Source organism: Cuculus canorus, chromosome 25 (genome assembly GCF_017976375.1).
Source record: "Cuculus canorus isolate bCucCan1 chromosome 25, bCucCan1.pri, whole genome shotgun sequence".
Lineage (NCBI taxonomy): Eukaryota > Metazoa > Chordata > Aves > Cuculiformes > Cuculidae > Cuculus > Cuculus canorus.
In genome coordinates, this window is record NC_071425.1 from 5011735 (window position 1) to 5027321 (window position 15587).

Here is a 15587-nt window from a genome sequence, read left to right on the forward strand (position 1 = left end):
CAATTCTAGTCGATCTCAGATAAAGAAACAGCAGAGGAGAACTCCAATTCTATTGTATCAGTTAAATAATTACTGCAAAGAAAACATGAGACTGGAAAAAACTCTCCTACCTTGTTTCTTTTGACAAGTTAAATCTCTAGAGAAAAGTGTCTTCCTCCATTCACTGAAAGACCTGAAAGACAAAAAAACACAAGAGAATTTAGCAGCCCTTTCTCAACACCTGACTGTATCCCAAGCTGGACACACAAAACTGTAACCATCTCATCCCAGGAGTAAATGCACAACTCTGCCAGAGTACTACTGCACGAGCTATCAGCCAGCCCTCACTATCATCACAATTTAAAAGTTAATGCTTATGCTTTCAGGTCTCTGTTAATTAGTTCTAATTTCAATCACTTGACTCTTCCCCCTCACCACTTGTCAAATGGGAGGAGAAGAAAAGCAGACACCACTTCCCTTTGAGACACACCATACAAAGTACTATTTAAAATTATTATGTTACTCCCAAATACTGCCCTTCAGCCTAGCAAGCTCTCCTGCCAAAACCCTGTGCAGCCTCCTCCTGATGTTTTTTTTAAACCTCAATACTTGCATAAATGTGACTACCAGGAAGGGCCTCGAGATTTCAGTACCTGGCCCTTCGCCCTGCCATCATGCAGCAATAATGAGCTCATCACAGATCCAGAAGAAATGTATGGCACTACCTACTGACAGAGAGCAGAGCGCCTCTTTGGTACCACCTGTGTTTATTTGTGCTGATGATACAGTGTCAAGAGGCTTCACCAATTCATCCTTTCAGAGATCTCATGTGAGAAATAGCAAGCAGAAGGAAACACAGACAGACATCTCATTTGTCAAACAAACAAACAAAACCCAACAAACAAACAAAAAAGGTAAACTGAGACCACCTGAAGTTTGCAAGTTTACACCAAGTAGAATAACAGCCAATCACTTCAGTGGGTTTTTTATTCTACCGCAAGAGGACACTGAACAGGAACCAACAGCTTAACTTGTAACTCACACTGCTCTCTAGAATCTTAACAGGAACTTCTCAGATGGTCTTAGATGAATGGGTTTGTATGTAACACCGTAAGACATTCCATAAATTCATGAAGTGATCCTATCTTATTTCTCAGGGTTGCCAATTACCTCCCTGCTTTCCATTTTTCACTTCTGTGGAAGAATAACTAAAAAGCCAGTAACCAGCATGTGGCGCTCAGCAGAAGCAGGGTTGTTTCAATCAGTCAAGCAAGGAAAACACGCTAACGTGGTTCCATCCCACAGCATTTCCAGCCTTTCCAGACACAGTGAGGACGATGAGCCTGTTCAGCAGCTGTCTGGCCACCTAGCCTCTGCCACAGCCTCCTCTGGCTCCTGCCCCGGCACCACGGGCTGCCTCTCACCGCTCCGGCACGATGACAGCCTTCTGCAAACTCCCTTGCTGGGTTCTGCAAACTGCTGCTCACGCTCGGAACCATCCAACCACGCGAGTGTTTGCATTGTGCAGGAACTATGCTGAGACTCAGATAAAGAATCCTGCGTGTCTAACCACAGATAGCAAAAGCCCACAGCTATAGGAGCCATTTTAACTGAGCCCATACGAACGCCAAACCAAATCACGTTTGGACCAAGGAAGATTTTTATTAGGCATTATTTAATTAAAAAAAAAAAAAACTCTATATTCCTTAGATCCTAAAGAAACAGAAGATGAAATAATCCCAAAGCATCTATTTGGCCTTCTCCATAATTTTTCTAACTGGTCAAAACCCAGGTACTTGCTGACAACTCTAGCAGATGACGGAGTAAGGAGAACTTTTTTTTCTTTAAGTAACGTTACACGTTTTGGAGAACTGAAAATATGGAGGGAGTTTGGGAATAACTAAAGATAACTCCTTATAAATGTTTCAGTTTGCTGCCATCTATCTTCTTAATACATCTCCCTTAACACAGCACCCTGTAATTCGCAGAGCAGAACATGGCTTACGCACGGCAGGCTGGAGATGACTGCTGATACCAGTGATTTCCTCAACTTTCCATCTGCATTCAGACAGCGATCGGATGAATATGCTCTGCATTGAAGTTCTAAATAGCAGAGCTTTCATCTGCTCATATTATTACATTAGAAATCTCTACATGAATGCCGCAGATATTAGTGCGTTGTCAATAAAAACTGAATGTCATTAAAGTGCTTTTATTCTTTAAATGCCTTTAACCCTCTAATTATATTTGTAAATCCCGCTATTTAACTGTATGAAAGTTAAAATTCTGACATATTGTACCACAACAAATGCATTTAGAGACTAATGCACAAACAGTTTGGAGGGAATCAATTTTACAATGATTCCCTCTTGATTAAACACAAATCACAAACACGGTATGCTGCAGAAGAAACAGAGTCAGGATTTCTCCAGATAGTCTATGAGTTTGGAGGCTTAGACCTCCATCCTGTGCTGTGACTGCAATAATAATACAATATTTTTTTTAATCACGCCTTTTATTATTATTATAGCAGCACATTTTTCCAAGGCAGTTCTCTCGGTGTTGGAGAAGGTAACAGTCCTGCTTCTGTATTCCTACTCATCTCCAAAACCAATACAAATAACTGACTGTTGTTTCCTCTGTGTGGTTGCTCCCACAAGCACAAGGTGGGGTACAGGGCAGCTGCAGAATAACTGCCCAGCACTGCCTCAAATAAAAACTGGCTAAGTTTGTTATACTGAAGAAGGGCCCCTGGTTAACCTATGGATCACTGGAATAAGGAAGAACAGTTCATGGGGGGGGGAAAAAAACATTTAAAAAAATCACAATTCTGTCCCCAGGTTCAGCTGACAGAATCACGTCCCCTCCCCTTGTTCTAACAGAAAAGACAGGCATCTACAAAATAACAAATGCTTTCAGGTCCAGAAACACACATCCCAGCTGCGATGTTTTCCTGCCAAGCTAAAATCCACAACAGAAAGAAGCCTTAAAGCTTTAAGCAGCAAACCAGAACCCCTGCCTCCCACAGCCAAGGACTACAGCAGCAAAAAGGGCCAGTATGAAATGACACCAGGATGTTGGATGTCACAGTAACGAGTTTGAGAAGTCTGGCGAGATACTTTGCAAGGAACACCACCCATTCTACACCTGAAAATATTTCAAATCAGTATTGAGCAAAATTCCAGTTAACTGGATGAAATCAGACCGGTTTTCTATTCATCCCAGAGCAAACAAAGCAACCTTTTTCCCCCATAATCTACGCAAGCAAACGTTGCATTTGAGCAGGTAAAAATTCACAGCAATTTTGCAAAGCTAATTGAATCTGAAGCCTCTAAACCAAATGTACCATAGGTCACATATACCCTGACCGCAACAGCTTAATTATATTTTCCCAGAGAAATTAACAACTTACTCATACTTTTATCAACAGAACATTAATACACAGACATTAAACACAATGGCCATCTGTCTTTGTAAACCGTACCCTACACCAGCAATCAGAACACGCTGCTCAACCAGTCCTGCTGGAAGGAAAAAAGCTTTGAAATGGTCTCATGAATAGGGATTTCCATCTTTAAATGAGGTTATTTTTCTAGTTTTGGCTGTCAGTTGCACCAGCTGGTATTCATCTGATAAATTGAGTAAGCTTGGATGGTATTCTCAAATCAAATACAATCATAGTTTAAATTCTTCGCACACACGTACATGACGGAAACAAAACACATACTGACAAAAAAAAAAAGTCTTGATTCCAATTCCAACTGATAAAAATTAATTTTTAAGCAAGATATGTGTTTTAATGATGCCTGTCATAACAAATCAAAAATGGGGAAAACGGCAGTATTCTTTAAATGACAGGACTGTAAGGAACGCTGACCTAGCCTTATTGGGGACCAATCTGGAAAACGAGTTTCATGTCTCCATCTTGACGAAGAGTTCATCTTCTCAAGTTTTCTCTAATTAAAAGTAAGATTTGAATCACGTTACCATACATAATTACTGAGTTCATTACACAGGAACGTGCACCATTGATAAATTAAGAGTTTCACAAATAAAACCATAAAACAGAACACTTTGGTCCATAATTAGATAAGTCTTGGCTGATTTTTAGCAGCATTAAGTAAGCATCCACCCTACCATATTCTAAGTTGGCAACAGTCTCTTCACTCTAAATAACTATGGGAAAGCATCCAGAATCAATGGAATTATGAAAAAATAAATCAGAAAATTATCCATGCTTTAAATTAAGTTTTTTCTGCTCACCCCACATGCCATGAAAATTATAAGAAGCTTCCATTTTATTCCCTGCTTTACAAACAAACAGTTCCTAGCAATTCATAGAGTATCCCATTTTTCAGCATCTTAATAATGTTTATCAGCCTTTACAAACTCCTCTACCAGCACCGCAACTGGGAGCAGGAGCTGTTGGTGGTTTGCTTTTACAATGACTAGGGCTACAAAGCCCTCACCTTTCTAACACCTTCAGATGCTAATTACCATGGCATGTTTAAAAACATTAAACACAACGTGGTCGTTCCGCCTCCCTGCTCTATCTGCAGACTGGTCATTAGTTATTAATCAGTTGTTTTGGGTGCTGCACTCAATGCACATGCCAGGGTGACCATAAAGCGACCGGTTATGTTAGGTATGCACCAAGAAGAAAATTCTCCTTTCAGAATAATTCAAGGTTAGGAGACTTATTTTAATTACCTGCATTTAACAGACAGCAGCAAGTAACTACAAGAGGAGACTTAATGGCCCACAGATATCATGGAATTGAGGAGACATCTAACAGCAGTCATCTTGACCATCCCGAGCGCATTCCAGCCTTCTCAACATTGCTGAAAGTTCTGTCAGGGATTTCAGTAAGAACCAAACAAAGTTCTGGCAACAGTGCTCAAAGTTATACAGCCCGATGCATCTACAGGTCAAATTGCTAAATGCCAAACGTGTTATTTACAGCAGAGAAGAAGCACAGGGAGAAGTGTCCCCATCAGACATCAACTACCTAAACACACCTTGCAGTCAAATTTCTTTTTCAGACATTTCTTGTACTTTGTAAATCAGTAATACCAGGGTTTAACATACACTAATTTTGGCACTTTGGTTTGGCTTAAAAAAAAAGAGGAAAGTTGGAAAGAAAGAAAAAAAAAAAACCACCTTACAAATTACAAAGATTTTCCAGGTGTGAAATCGTACTTACATTAAGAGCAACAGCATTTTTTGTGTTTCTAACTTATCTGCCAACACTACAGTCCGTATCTTAAATTACAAGTAAAATACAACAATAAAAAGGTGATTTAAGTGCAGTTTCACTTGTCTTTCATTTTTCTGGTTGCTGACTAATTATATTCCACACAGAACAACAGAAGTGGATATTCCACTTTAAGTCACTTCTTTAAACCTTCCAACAGGGAACGCATCCATGCATAAGTACTTGAAAGAAAAGGCATATTTATACACATTTATCTTTTAAAAAGTATAAAACTAACATCTAAAATAGGTCTCACTACTTCGGAAAACGTGCTTGAACTACAAGCAGGCATAAATGAAGCCATTGTACAAGCACATTTGAAATTACAGTTTACAGCACACTTCAAAAGAATTCAAGGCTGTACATACAAGCTCTGCTCTTGTTCGCTAACTACTCAAAAGTTTCCGATTTCATCCTGCAACAGGCAGCAAAAACGTAGAAACGACGACTTACAGTTCTGGTATGAAGAACTGCAGTTTCCTACCTTCATGCAAGTGACAGCTGAAAACGCAGTGAGGTGGATTTTTTTTAACTAGAGAAACCAGCTCACCTAAAGCAAACTGTTGCAGGCCCAGAAAGAACATGAGCCACCAGGAACTAATCATCAGCAGGTAGTAAAAGGTCATAGTGGGAGTACTGAGTGAGCCAGGCAAGTCTCCAGAGTTGGAGACCTCGTGACTTTCAATGTGCCTCTTAATCCGCTACATTACCATGGCTTAGAAAGTCAGCTGTGACTACTGAGTGTGTGCTTAACTTATCCCAGCTGCCAAATAAGACATTAGCTGTCAGGAGGCACTGCCTTGGCTCAGGTGTGCTGAAGTGCCTTTAGAAGACAGGTACTGTAGCATTTGAAAAACCTGACATTTCTTTCCATCTGGCTCAGTGTATCCTACATCTTCTATCTGCCTTCTCTTCTGCTTGGTCCATCCATCCTGTGTCACAGGGAGCCAAGGAAAGACGAGCAGCAGTGCTGCTGTAAGTCTCCCTGGAGCCTTCTCTTCTCCACCCCAACTCTCAGCCTTCTTTTGTTTCAGGCTTAAGCAGCAGCCTATTCTCAGCCTCACTGCAGCACCATAAAGCCATAGTCTCTGATTCACCTTTATTAAGCTCTGGAACAATGTCTATTAAGAAACAATGGCCTGAAATTTCCTCAGGCAAGATCTGCAGAAAAACATTTCTGACATCAAGATGTGTTACAGCAAATGCAGTAATCTACTGTTGTATTACTATCTGCATCAGGAAGCCTTTTTTCTTTAACAAGAATGAGTCTGCAAAGGAAAAATAGTTTAACATTCACAGTGTTGTCACTAGATTGGATTATCTTAAATCTAAATTGGGTATGGATATTATATTTTCCAAAGTTTACTGCTTTTAAAGCAAAGTAATGCAAACAATACCACAGAAACCACTTAAGAACATTCTTACCAAGACCAAAAAAGGACATATTTCCTCATCCACCACAGAAAGCTCTTTTATGTTGTGTAAACACATACAAGGAACGTAAAAGAAGAACTCTGCTGTTGGCTTTTGGAACCTTACTATTAAAGCAATATTCATAATCCTGACTGTCCAGTTATGCGATATGTTCACTAAACACATTAGCCTTCAAAGGTCGCAAGCACCACGAACAAATCCCTGATTAACCCATGAGTGAAGCAACTCACTGGCTCAGTAACACCTCCCAGGAATGTGGCCAAGTCTAGGAGATGGACACGTATGCCAAACTACAGGCAGCACCGTACTTTCAGCAGTGACTTAAAGGGCGTATTGCAAACAAGGATTTAAGTGTGTCTGCAGAAGTACTCCATAGCATTTGCCCATGATTCACTTGGAATTTGCATGTAATTTACTCTTTTCCAGGTAATTGTTCCTAAATGGCATCTCTTTCCCCTGCTAGGTGGTTCGTGTCTACTCAACTATTCCTCTTCTACACAAGTCCTTCCCTATCTTTGATCATCCCTGTCGCCCTGCTCTGAGCCATCTGCAGCTCTAAAATATCTCTTAGACCAAAATGAGCTGATCTTTTTGTGGCTCTATCAGTCACAGTCCCAAAATTCTTTACTGAGTGGTAACAGTCAGTTGAGAACCATAATTTTCTATACTTGGATTTGTTTTTCCTGCACACAGAACACTTGCACTTATCTATATTGCATTTCATCCGCTGTTACTGGACAGTAATTACAGACTTAAGGCCCTTCTGTATCCCTTGCTTTTAATATGCTTGGTCTGTATCCCTGGCAAGACTGATTACCTCCAGCCTACTGCATGTTTGTGTCCATTAATTAGCATGACCCTCGTGCCTAGGCCGGGGCCTAGTGCCAAATCCTACAGGTAATATCCCTCTGCTGTGACTGCTGACCATTTATTTCCATCCTCATTTTTGTCTTAGGCCACTGTTCTCCATGACACGACTCTTCCCCCACGCTGCACCTCCTCAGTTTCCTAAAATATCTAGTGAAAACTTTGGATGAAACTCTCTCAAAAATCCAGGTGGATCCTACCAATTGGATCCTCTCCTCCATGATCTGCTGGCCCCTTCAGCAGAACTTCATGCAGTGAATGAAGCAGGAGTTCCTTCTACAAAACCCATGGTGACTTCCTGCATCCATCCAAGCTGCCACTGCAGCAGTAGGATGTGCTGCTTCAGGTAGGATGCAGCAATATGCAAACACTAAGCAGTGTGAGGTGACTTCCATCATACTAAACCAACAAGCCAGACACTGCATATGCTGAGACAACTTTGATTACCCAGAAGAAACTGATAAATCATAGAACAGTTTGGGTTGGAAGGGATCTCAAGGCCCATCCAGATCCACATGCCCTGCCATGGACAGGGATACCTCCCACCAGACCCAGTTGCTCAAAACTCCATCCAACCCAGCCCTGAAAACGCCCAGGCATCCCTGGACATTCACGACATCTCTGGGCAACCTGGGCCAGTGCCTCGCCACCCATATCGTGAAGAAATTCTTCCCAATGTTTAGTGTAAATCTTTCTCCTCACAATTTAAAGCCATTCCCCCTCATCCTATCACTACAGGCCAGCTTTCCTGGAGCCCCTTTCAGTACTGCAAGCTGCTCTAAGGTCTTCCCAGAGCCTTCTCTTCTCCAGGCTGAACAACCCCAACTCTCTCAGCCTGTCCTCGTAGCAGAGGTGCTCCAGCCCTCCAATCATCTTTGTGGCCTCCTCCGGACCCATTCCAACAGTTCCACATCCTTCTCACACTGGGGATTCCAGAACTGGCCACAGGACTCCAGGGGGAGATCTCACAGGAGCGGAGTAGATGTAAACTATTTCCTTCAAAGCTTTTAACACTTGCCTATAAAGAGCCAAATGGACAACACCCACCCCACAGCCTGTCTGCAGAGCCCACTGTCCAAATGTCCGCTTATGGCTTGCAGAATGCCATCGGCTTCCCATTTTCAGTGCACTCCAAGTAATGTTAAAGCGATTGAAGCATTATGACAAACTAATTATAACTGATATTTAGGTATGTGTTATGATTACAGTAATGTAGGTCTTCATTAAAAAAAAAAATCAATTAAGAAGTATAAAACCCTAACTCCATCAGGTGACATTCAGATAGCGACACTGAGCTCCTTTGCTCATCCTCATCACTAGCAGCATTCCACTCTGGCAAACAGACTACATCCTCTCCTTCAGACCCTGACCAAGCAGGCTGCTCCTGGCTTACACAGTGTGCAGCCTCGGTGCTGCCTGCTGCGCCTCAGACACCACCCAAGGTGGGAACAACAGGAAGCAATCCCTGAGGGACAATCCACTGCTCTCAGTGCACGGCCAGCACTCCATGGAATTGAGGGCCTCACATCTCACAGGTGGCTGTGCAAGAGGTTTTATTGTTTTCAAAGGAAAACCAACAAAAATGGATCTCACACCAAGCGTCACTTAAGACAGAAATGCAGAATTTTTCTAAGTTGACTATTCACATCATTGAAATTCCTATAAAATAACTGAAAAGCTGTAAAGGTAAGTCTTAGGAAAGTCTTCTGCTTCAGTTTATTTACAAGACCAAGTCATTTTAGATTAACCAAATCCCTGTGCCACTACAATATACTGCCATAACAATTGACACGTCAAAAATTCCTTTAAGGTGAAACCATTAAAATAATAAGGCAAAAACTCAGGAAAACTGCCAACGCAGAAATCATTTCTCTCCTCCGTAAAGTCCAGGCAGTTAAGATTACCACAAATACAGCTTGCAGAATGAAAAGCTCCCCTTCTCTCAGTTAATGTATTCTGCCGAGACAACAGTGGTGTGTTTGCCTTGGGGTTTCCGGGTATAGTTCAGTGTGTTTCCTCTGCTGCTCTCGCAGCCCCTTACAGGAGAGATTCACACAGCAACAAGGAAGAGAAGAAAGAGAAAGGAATATCCTGAATGGATTAACTCTGAACCCAGAATGACTGTCACCTTCCAGCTGAGTTTCTTCCTGACAGAGGGTGTCTCTGCTCCTCAGTGACTTTTTGTGTCGGCATTCCCTTTACCACACCAATACCTAGAGGCACTAACAGCGAGGTTTCGCTGCTGCCCCTGTGCTCAGCTTTCAAGAAAAATATAGCTCATTTCACTTGCATTAGAATAAAGTGGCTTGCTGAAACATACTTCATATTTGAAGGTGAAAGATGAAATGGCTGAAAGAAACACTTCCACAGCTCAAACTGTGGCCAGAGCACAGGCCAACAGGTATCTCCACACACCAGTTAGGAAAGCCAGTCCTTACACAAACGTCTGGATCCCGGCAGTTCAGTGCGATGTCACTCGACCAGGGTTTCAGTTTGTTTTAAATTCAGTAAAGAAGCTACTTTCTTCTTAAAAATAACAACTACCATCATTCTACCAGAGCTATCCTTGGCAAGGAACAGTGCACAATGTGTATTAAGAAACACACCAGATAATTCTACTTTTTAAAATAAGTAGTTATTTTCTAAAAACGCAAATTTGAAGTTCTAACTCAGTCTACCTCTATGTGTAACTACTGCCTACCTGAAAAAAAAGACATTAAAAATCAGAATAGGTAGCTTGGATGCCATTTTTAAATGATACCGAGAAAAATAAATTAAACTTGATCTTCTACGGCTCAATATGCTAACATTTTGCTTCTTCCCTCTGCAATTCAAATGTTTACCTATTGTGGGCAACATACTCTCAGATGAATAGAGATTTTTTTTTTTTTTTAATGAGAAAACACAAGTAACAAGGAAGGATGATTTAAACAACCTTCCTCAACAGCAGCACCTGTATCTGCTTCACTATGGTTCCCATTTCTTCGGCTCCAACTCACTTGCTTGTTTCCGAAATGTTACTGCCAGAGAATATAAAAAACTCTTCCCACTCTCTGTTTTTAAAGGTGCAATTAAACGTTGCTACTTTCTCTCTCCCTATAATGTGAACTGTTATCTGGCATAACTATCTGTATGAAACCATTCCTGTCCATCTGCAGATGAAGTTTGTCATCACATTAGTACATGAATTCCACCCAAACCCTAGAATGCACATTTTTTAACACTGAATATCATCTTTAAAAGAGTAATATGAGACGCTTGAAGTTTCAGACATGCAGAGGACAGGCTTGGAAATGGCCCAACTTTGCACATACTAAGATGCAGGGGTTTTGTTCACAGCACAGTACATCGGATTGCCTGGAACAGTCCAGTGATGGAGACAAAGACCCTTTTACAGAGGAGGTGTGTATTATCTCTGGCTAAGACAAAGAAGTTATTCTTTTATACAGCAGCTCTGACCACAGCACCAAAACTGACAGAAAATGCAACTTCAGACTTATTCCTGCCCATGTCACATCTGTGTAGACTGGGCTCACAAGCTACCATGGTAAACCACCACTAAAAGTACACTTCCCTACATAGTTTTGAACAATGCATCAAGGCAAAAACTACAGTAACAGACTTGGTGCTAGTTCCAGGTCATTTGACAGCAAAGAATTAGACCCGCATCTTGAAATCCTTCTAGAAAGTCATTATTACTACAAAATCACTATTATATGAATCTACTGTATCAACTAATACATAAAATCTGTCAGCGGGTTCAGAAAAAAATATCCTTCACGGGCTGTTTCTGCTACTGACTCCACGTGCTTTAAGCACTCGTGCTGTACTTGGCAGGGAAGTTGAACACTTAGCTTAATTTATGTAAGCAAAATTAAAATAACTACACCACTGAAGTAATTAAAACAGAAGAAGATAAGGAATGAATTTTAATATTATTAGCCATACCCCTTCCTTCTAATTCTTAATTATATTTGTTTGTATAAAAATATTTGTGTCAGGGTACAGTTTATTAGTTTGCTCTAACACATCTGTAGAGAACTCAGGCAGCGATTAGACAGATTAAAGTTTAATACTGAAGAGTAATGCACTACATTCCATGCTGCTATCTAAGGTGGTCAACTCAGTCCTCTCTAAATGTGTCCTTGCTACATTTTTCCAAGTCTACAGTGAAATATAAGTTATGGTCATAAACAAACACATTATATATGCTTACAAAATTTTTATCAAAGTGCATTTGCAACCAAGCCAGTCACCGAGCACCAAAGGTCTTAACAGACACACATCAACAATACGGTAAATTCAGAACAACTTGAAAAAAACATAATTATGAAGATTTCCCAGCTTCTAAAGGCTGAGCTAATAATTACATATGTGAAAATCCAATAAAAATCCACCGAGAAGACGCTGCTTAGAGCAAAACGTGATGGAATCTTTACTCCCAGGCTGTCTAGATAACTAGCAATATTTTGCATTCCAGCTCAGTCTCAAGTTTGTCAGCCTGGCCAACAAAAGAAATGCATCTGTAACACCAGCTGATGTCCACCTGAAACAAATATATAAACACATTCCTTCCAACTCTCTAAATACTAAGTTGGAGAAGATATTAATACTACATATCTACTCCCTCACCCACTGCCCCACATACATAACACTGATATAAATGCTTATTAAAATAATACTAAATAGTATTTATTTTTTTCCTTATTTCTTTGCCTATTAAAATCGTTATTGTAGAAGTCTTTAATCCAAGCTGTCATGAAGGGTAATATATTTGCACTTGAGCAGAGACAACAGCTGCACACTCATCCATCCCTGGACAACTAGGCACCCAAGTGCAGTCCTGTTGTAAAGGATGTTACTGCCATTTCTAGTAGCACTGGTATAAATGTGTCAAAATCCAGTTTAACTTTTAAACCACTCAATCAAGTCTGCCTTAATCCTCAGATAAGCCTTTGTATCTCTAAACTCTTCATTATGAGATTGGTAGCCTTTTTCATATAAGCTTTCAAAACACATTACTACTAAATTCACCACTTTCCAGTTACTCTTCCCACCACCAGTCCATCTGCATACTTATTTACATGCAATTATCTATTCAGGAAGCACAATTACAAAGTCAGAAACATCTTGTTGCTGTTCTGCTTCTCAATTTCATCTTCACTAATTTAGTTCTCCTCCAATAATTAATTTCCAAATCTTCCTTTACCCTTGGAATTCAAAAGATAGTTTTGATCCTGATGTATACAGGTCTACACCTACATCAGTAACTCACGGCAAGAGAATGGCAAACCGCATCTCTCGGACGTCCTGGCAGCCTGCTGACCACCCACAGACCCCGGCTCACCACAATGCGCACAGTCTCTCGTCAGGCGGGGTTACCAAGGAACACTGGAAAAAGATGGAGGTCACCATCCTAGAGAAAGATTTCCCTTCTGCCTGCTGAAAGGTGCAGGGCAGAAGTCGAAACGCCTGGAAAATTGATCTCCTTGTAATGGGGACATCAACCAGACACCTTTGTGGGAGACTATGGCTGCTGCAGCTAACAGTATGGAGGACAAGCAGCCTGGATTTTCTCAGTCCAGAGTTCTTTGCCATGGACATACCTAACAGCAAACACGCTGTTTCAGGCCTCCCAGTCCTGAACACCAGCAAAGTGAAAGAAGGATTTCCCATAGACTTATGAATTGTCTCAAGACCAGGTAGCACATTTTCAGGCTGCTTTTGCACTTTTTTTTTAATGATATGAGAACTTACAGCAAGCTTTGCACATCGATGGAAAACAGAAGCAGGAAGGAGTGCTCGTGTGTGTGATCATTTACTTAAACCATTTCCGTTACTAAAGAGAAGCATCATAAAAATTGCTTCAGCATGGCAAGGCAAGGACTTTGTCGCATAGGAAAGGTTTCACCTCAGAAGATTTCACCACATGTGAACAGCAAAGAAATCAATGGTGCTTGTGATCCAGATCCTGCTGAAAACCAGCACACTGCTCATGCTATGCTCCAGGGACAAGAGATCAATTCCTGGCCCTTCTACTCAAACTGAACAATGCTGCAAAGATAAAACAAGAGCAGGGCGAGAAGGGGGAGGAAGAGGAAGAGCACACATAAAAGGAGGAAAACCAACTTGATGTTCATATAATGAGTAATATGCAAAAGCTCACCATCTGATATCTATCACAGAGGTAAACAGAGCCCTAGCAGAACAAACAGACCATCTGAAAAAACACCAGGTTCTCTCTCTGGGTTTCTTACCTACTTCCAGAGTATTTCACATTTCAGCCTATGATATTTCCTAACACTATTTAGTAAAACCCTGCCAGCCAGCTGCAGACAGATAAAAGCTATTTCCTAAAGGAAAACACCAAATTCAGAGGTATACAAATAACACAATATGAAAGCTAGAGGCTTCTTTATTTAAAAAGCTACCAACTGTAAATATTGAATCTTTCAATCAGGCGAGGCACATCAGACATGTAAACAAAGCTATTAATATTTTAAGTGGTTTCTTATTTGGAAGAAGATCATAAACTTAAATTTTACTAAGTATTTATACTTTCAATAATCATTTCCTACTTCTGCTTTATGAAAAAGATTACCAGACCAACTCCCATTAGCAGGAGCATTCCAGATGCAACAATTCTGACACCGACACAAACACGAGAGAATACATACTGTCTGTTACAAGAGAACTTTGTAGGAGCATTACATAGAATAACGTGGTTTTCATAAGTACTCTCAGCTTTCCCCCCTCCCCCCTCCAGACATCTCTCCCCAAGGAAACGATCTTACTGAAGGTCAGGGTTGTTTCTGTTTGTGGGATTTCCCAGACCTGGGCAAAACTTCTGAAATGGTTCTGGTTTGCTGAACATCGCAACATACTGTGACACAGGCATAAGATGGAAAACTGAGCATTTGTTTCCATTTTCTTTCTCCTAATCAAGGTGGTTTACAACATTTTATTTTGGGTGTTTGTTATTCGATCCAAACTAATGGCAAAAATCAGATATTCTTTTTAATGTCAATAAATGACAAAGCCCACCCCTTGTCAGAAGGAAATGCACACAGTTTCTCATGCCATTCCAACCCACTTCAGCTAACAGCCATTATTTCCACTCCTGAGCTATGGCGACAGAGGCTCAAAGCGGAGATTGCCCTCCAAACTGACCCCTGTGCACTGCTCCGTCTCATTTTTAATCACATCCCGCTGTTCACACCAGAACCAGCCATGCTACATCACTTCTTACATATAACATTAATATTTACTCAAGTTTTCTTGCAAAACTTATCTAGAAATCAGCCAGCCAACAACTTGTCACACTTTATGCCTTTTTTTTTTTTCCACTGACAATCCACAAAGAGCCTGAAATCAGAATATGGAATAGCGGGACTGCTGCCAGCAGACTTCCTGTGCTCAGAGCCTGTAGCATATGGATAAGCTCTTAATACAATGCAGAAAGACGACTTCTTGCGCGTAAGCAGCCAGGACAAGCTTCATGCAGAAGTTCAGCATGAGCGTCTAGACTATGAGCAAACTGCCACCAGATATCAGCCTAGGGATTTATAGCTCAGACACCTGACAAGTCTAGATTTACACTGCCGGAATTCCCAAACTGGAGATCTCAGTGAGCACTCGCATGCATCAGAAGCAACAACACAGACGGCAGCACATGATGTTTGAGAAGGGTCAATCCCCCACACATGCTGGAGTCAACTCCAGTACATCCACAGCTAAATGGGCAATAACTAACACATGATAACAATACCAACCCAGGCCATGCTCATGTACAACACACTATTACTGTAAAGACAGCTCATCACCAAGAAGATTTTTACAATTATTAATTTTCCTGGTAATGATGAGTAGCTAAATAATCTTATGTCATATCATCTAATGTTTCTTTACAGACAGTTTTATCCAAACTTGGGAGACATTTCTCATTTGCCTCCATTTATGAAGAAGGTTAATTTGCATCTATGATTTGCAGTGTTTACAGCAGTGACAAACCTTGTCTACACCAGAAAGTGTAGCAGATGCAAAGTAGCCACAG

The 15587-nt window shown here is 40.9% G+C and overlaps 1 protein-coding gene across 14 annotated transcripts in view; it reads right to left on the reverse strand.

Moving 5' to 3' along the window:
* TANC2 (tetratricopeptide repeat, ankyrin repeat and coiled-coil containing 2) overlaps positions 1-15587 on the reverse strand; it is a 225301-nt gene that overhangs the window by 197055 nt on the left and 12659 nt on the right. For all 14 annotated transcript variants that reach the window (XM_054088176.1, XM_054088191.1, XM_054088186.1 and 11 more), the window contains exon 2: positions 111-172. The gene's annotated coding sequence lies outside the window, so the exon portion shown is untranslated. The remainder of the gene's footprint in view (positions 1-110; positions 173-15587) is intronic.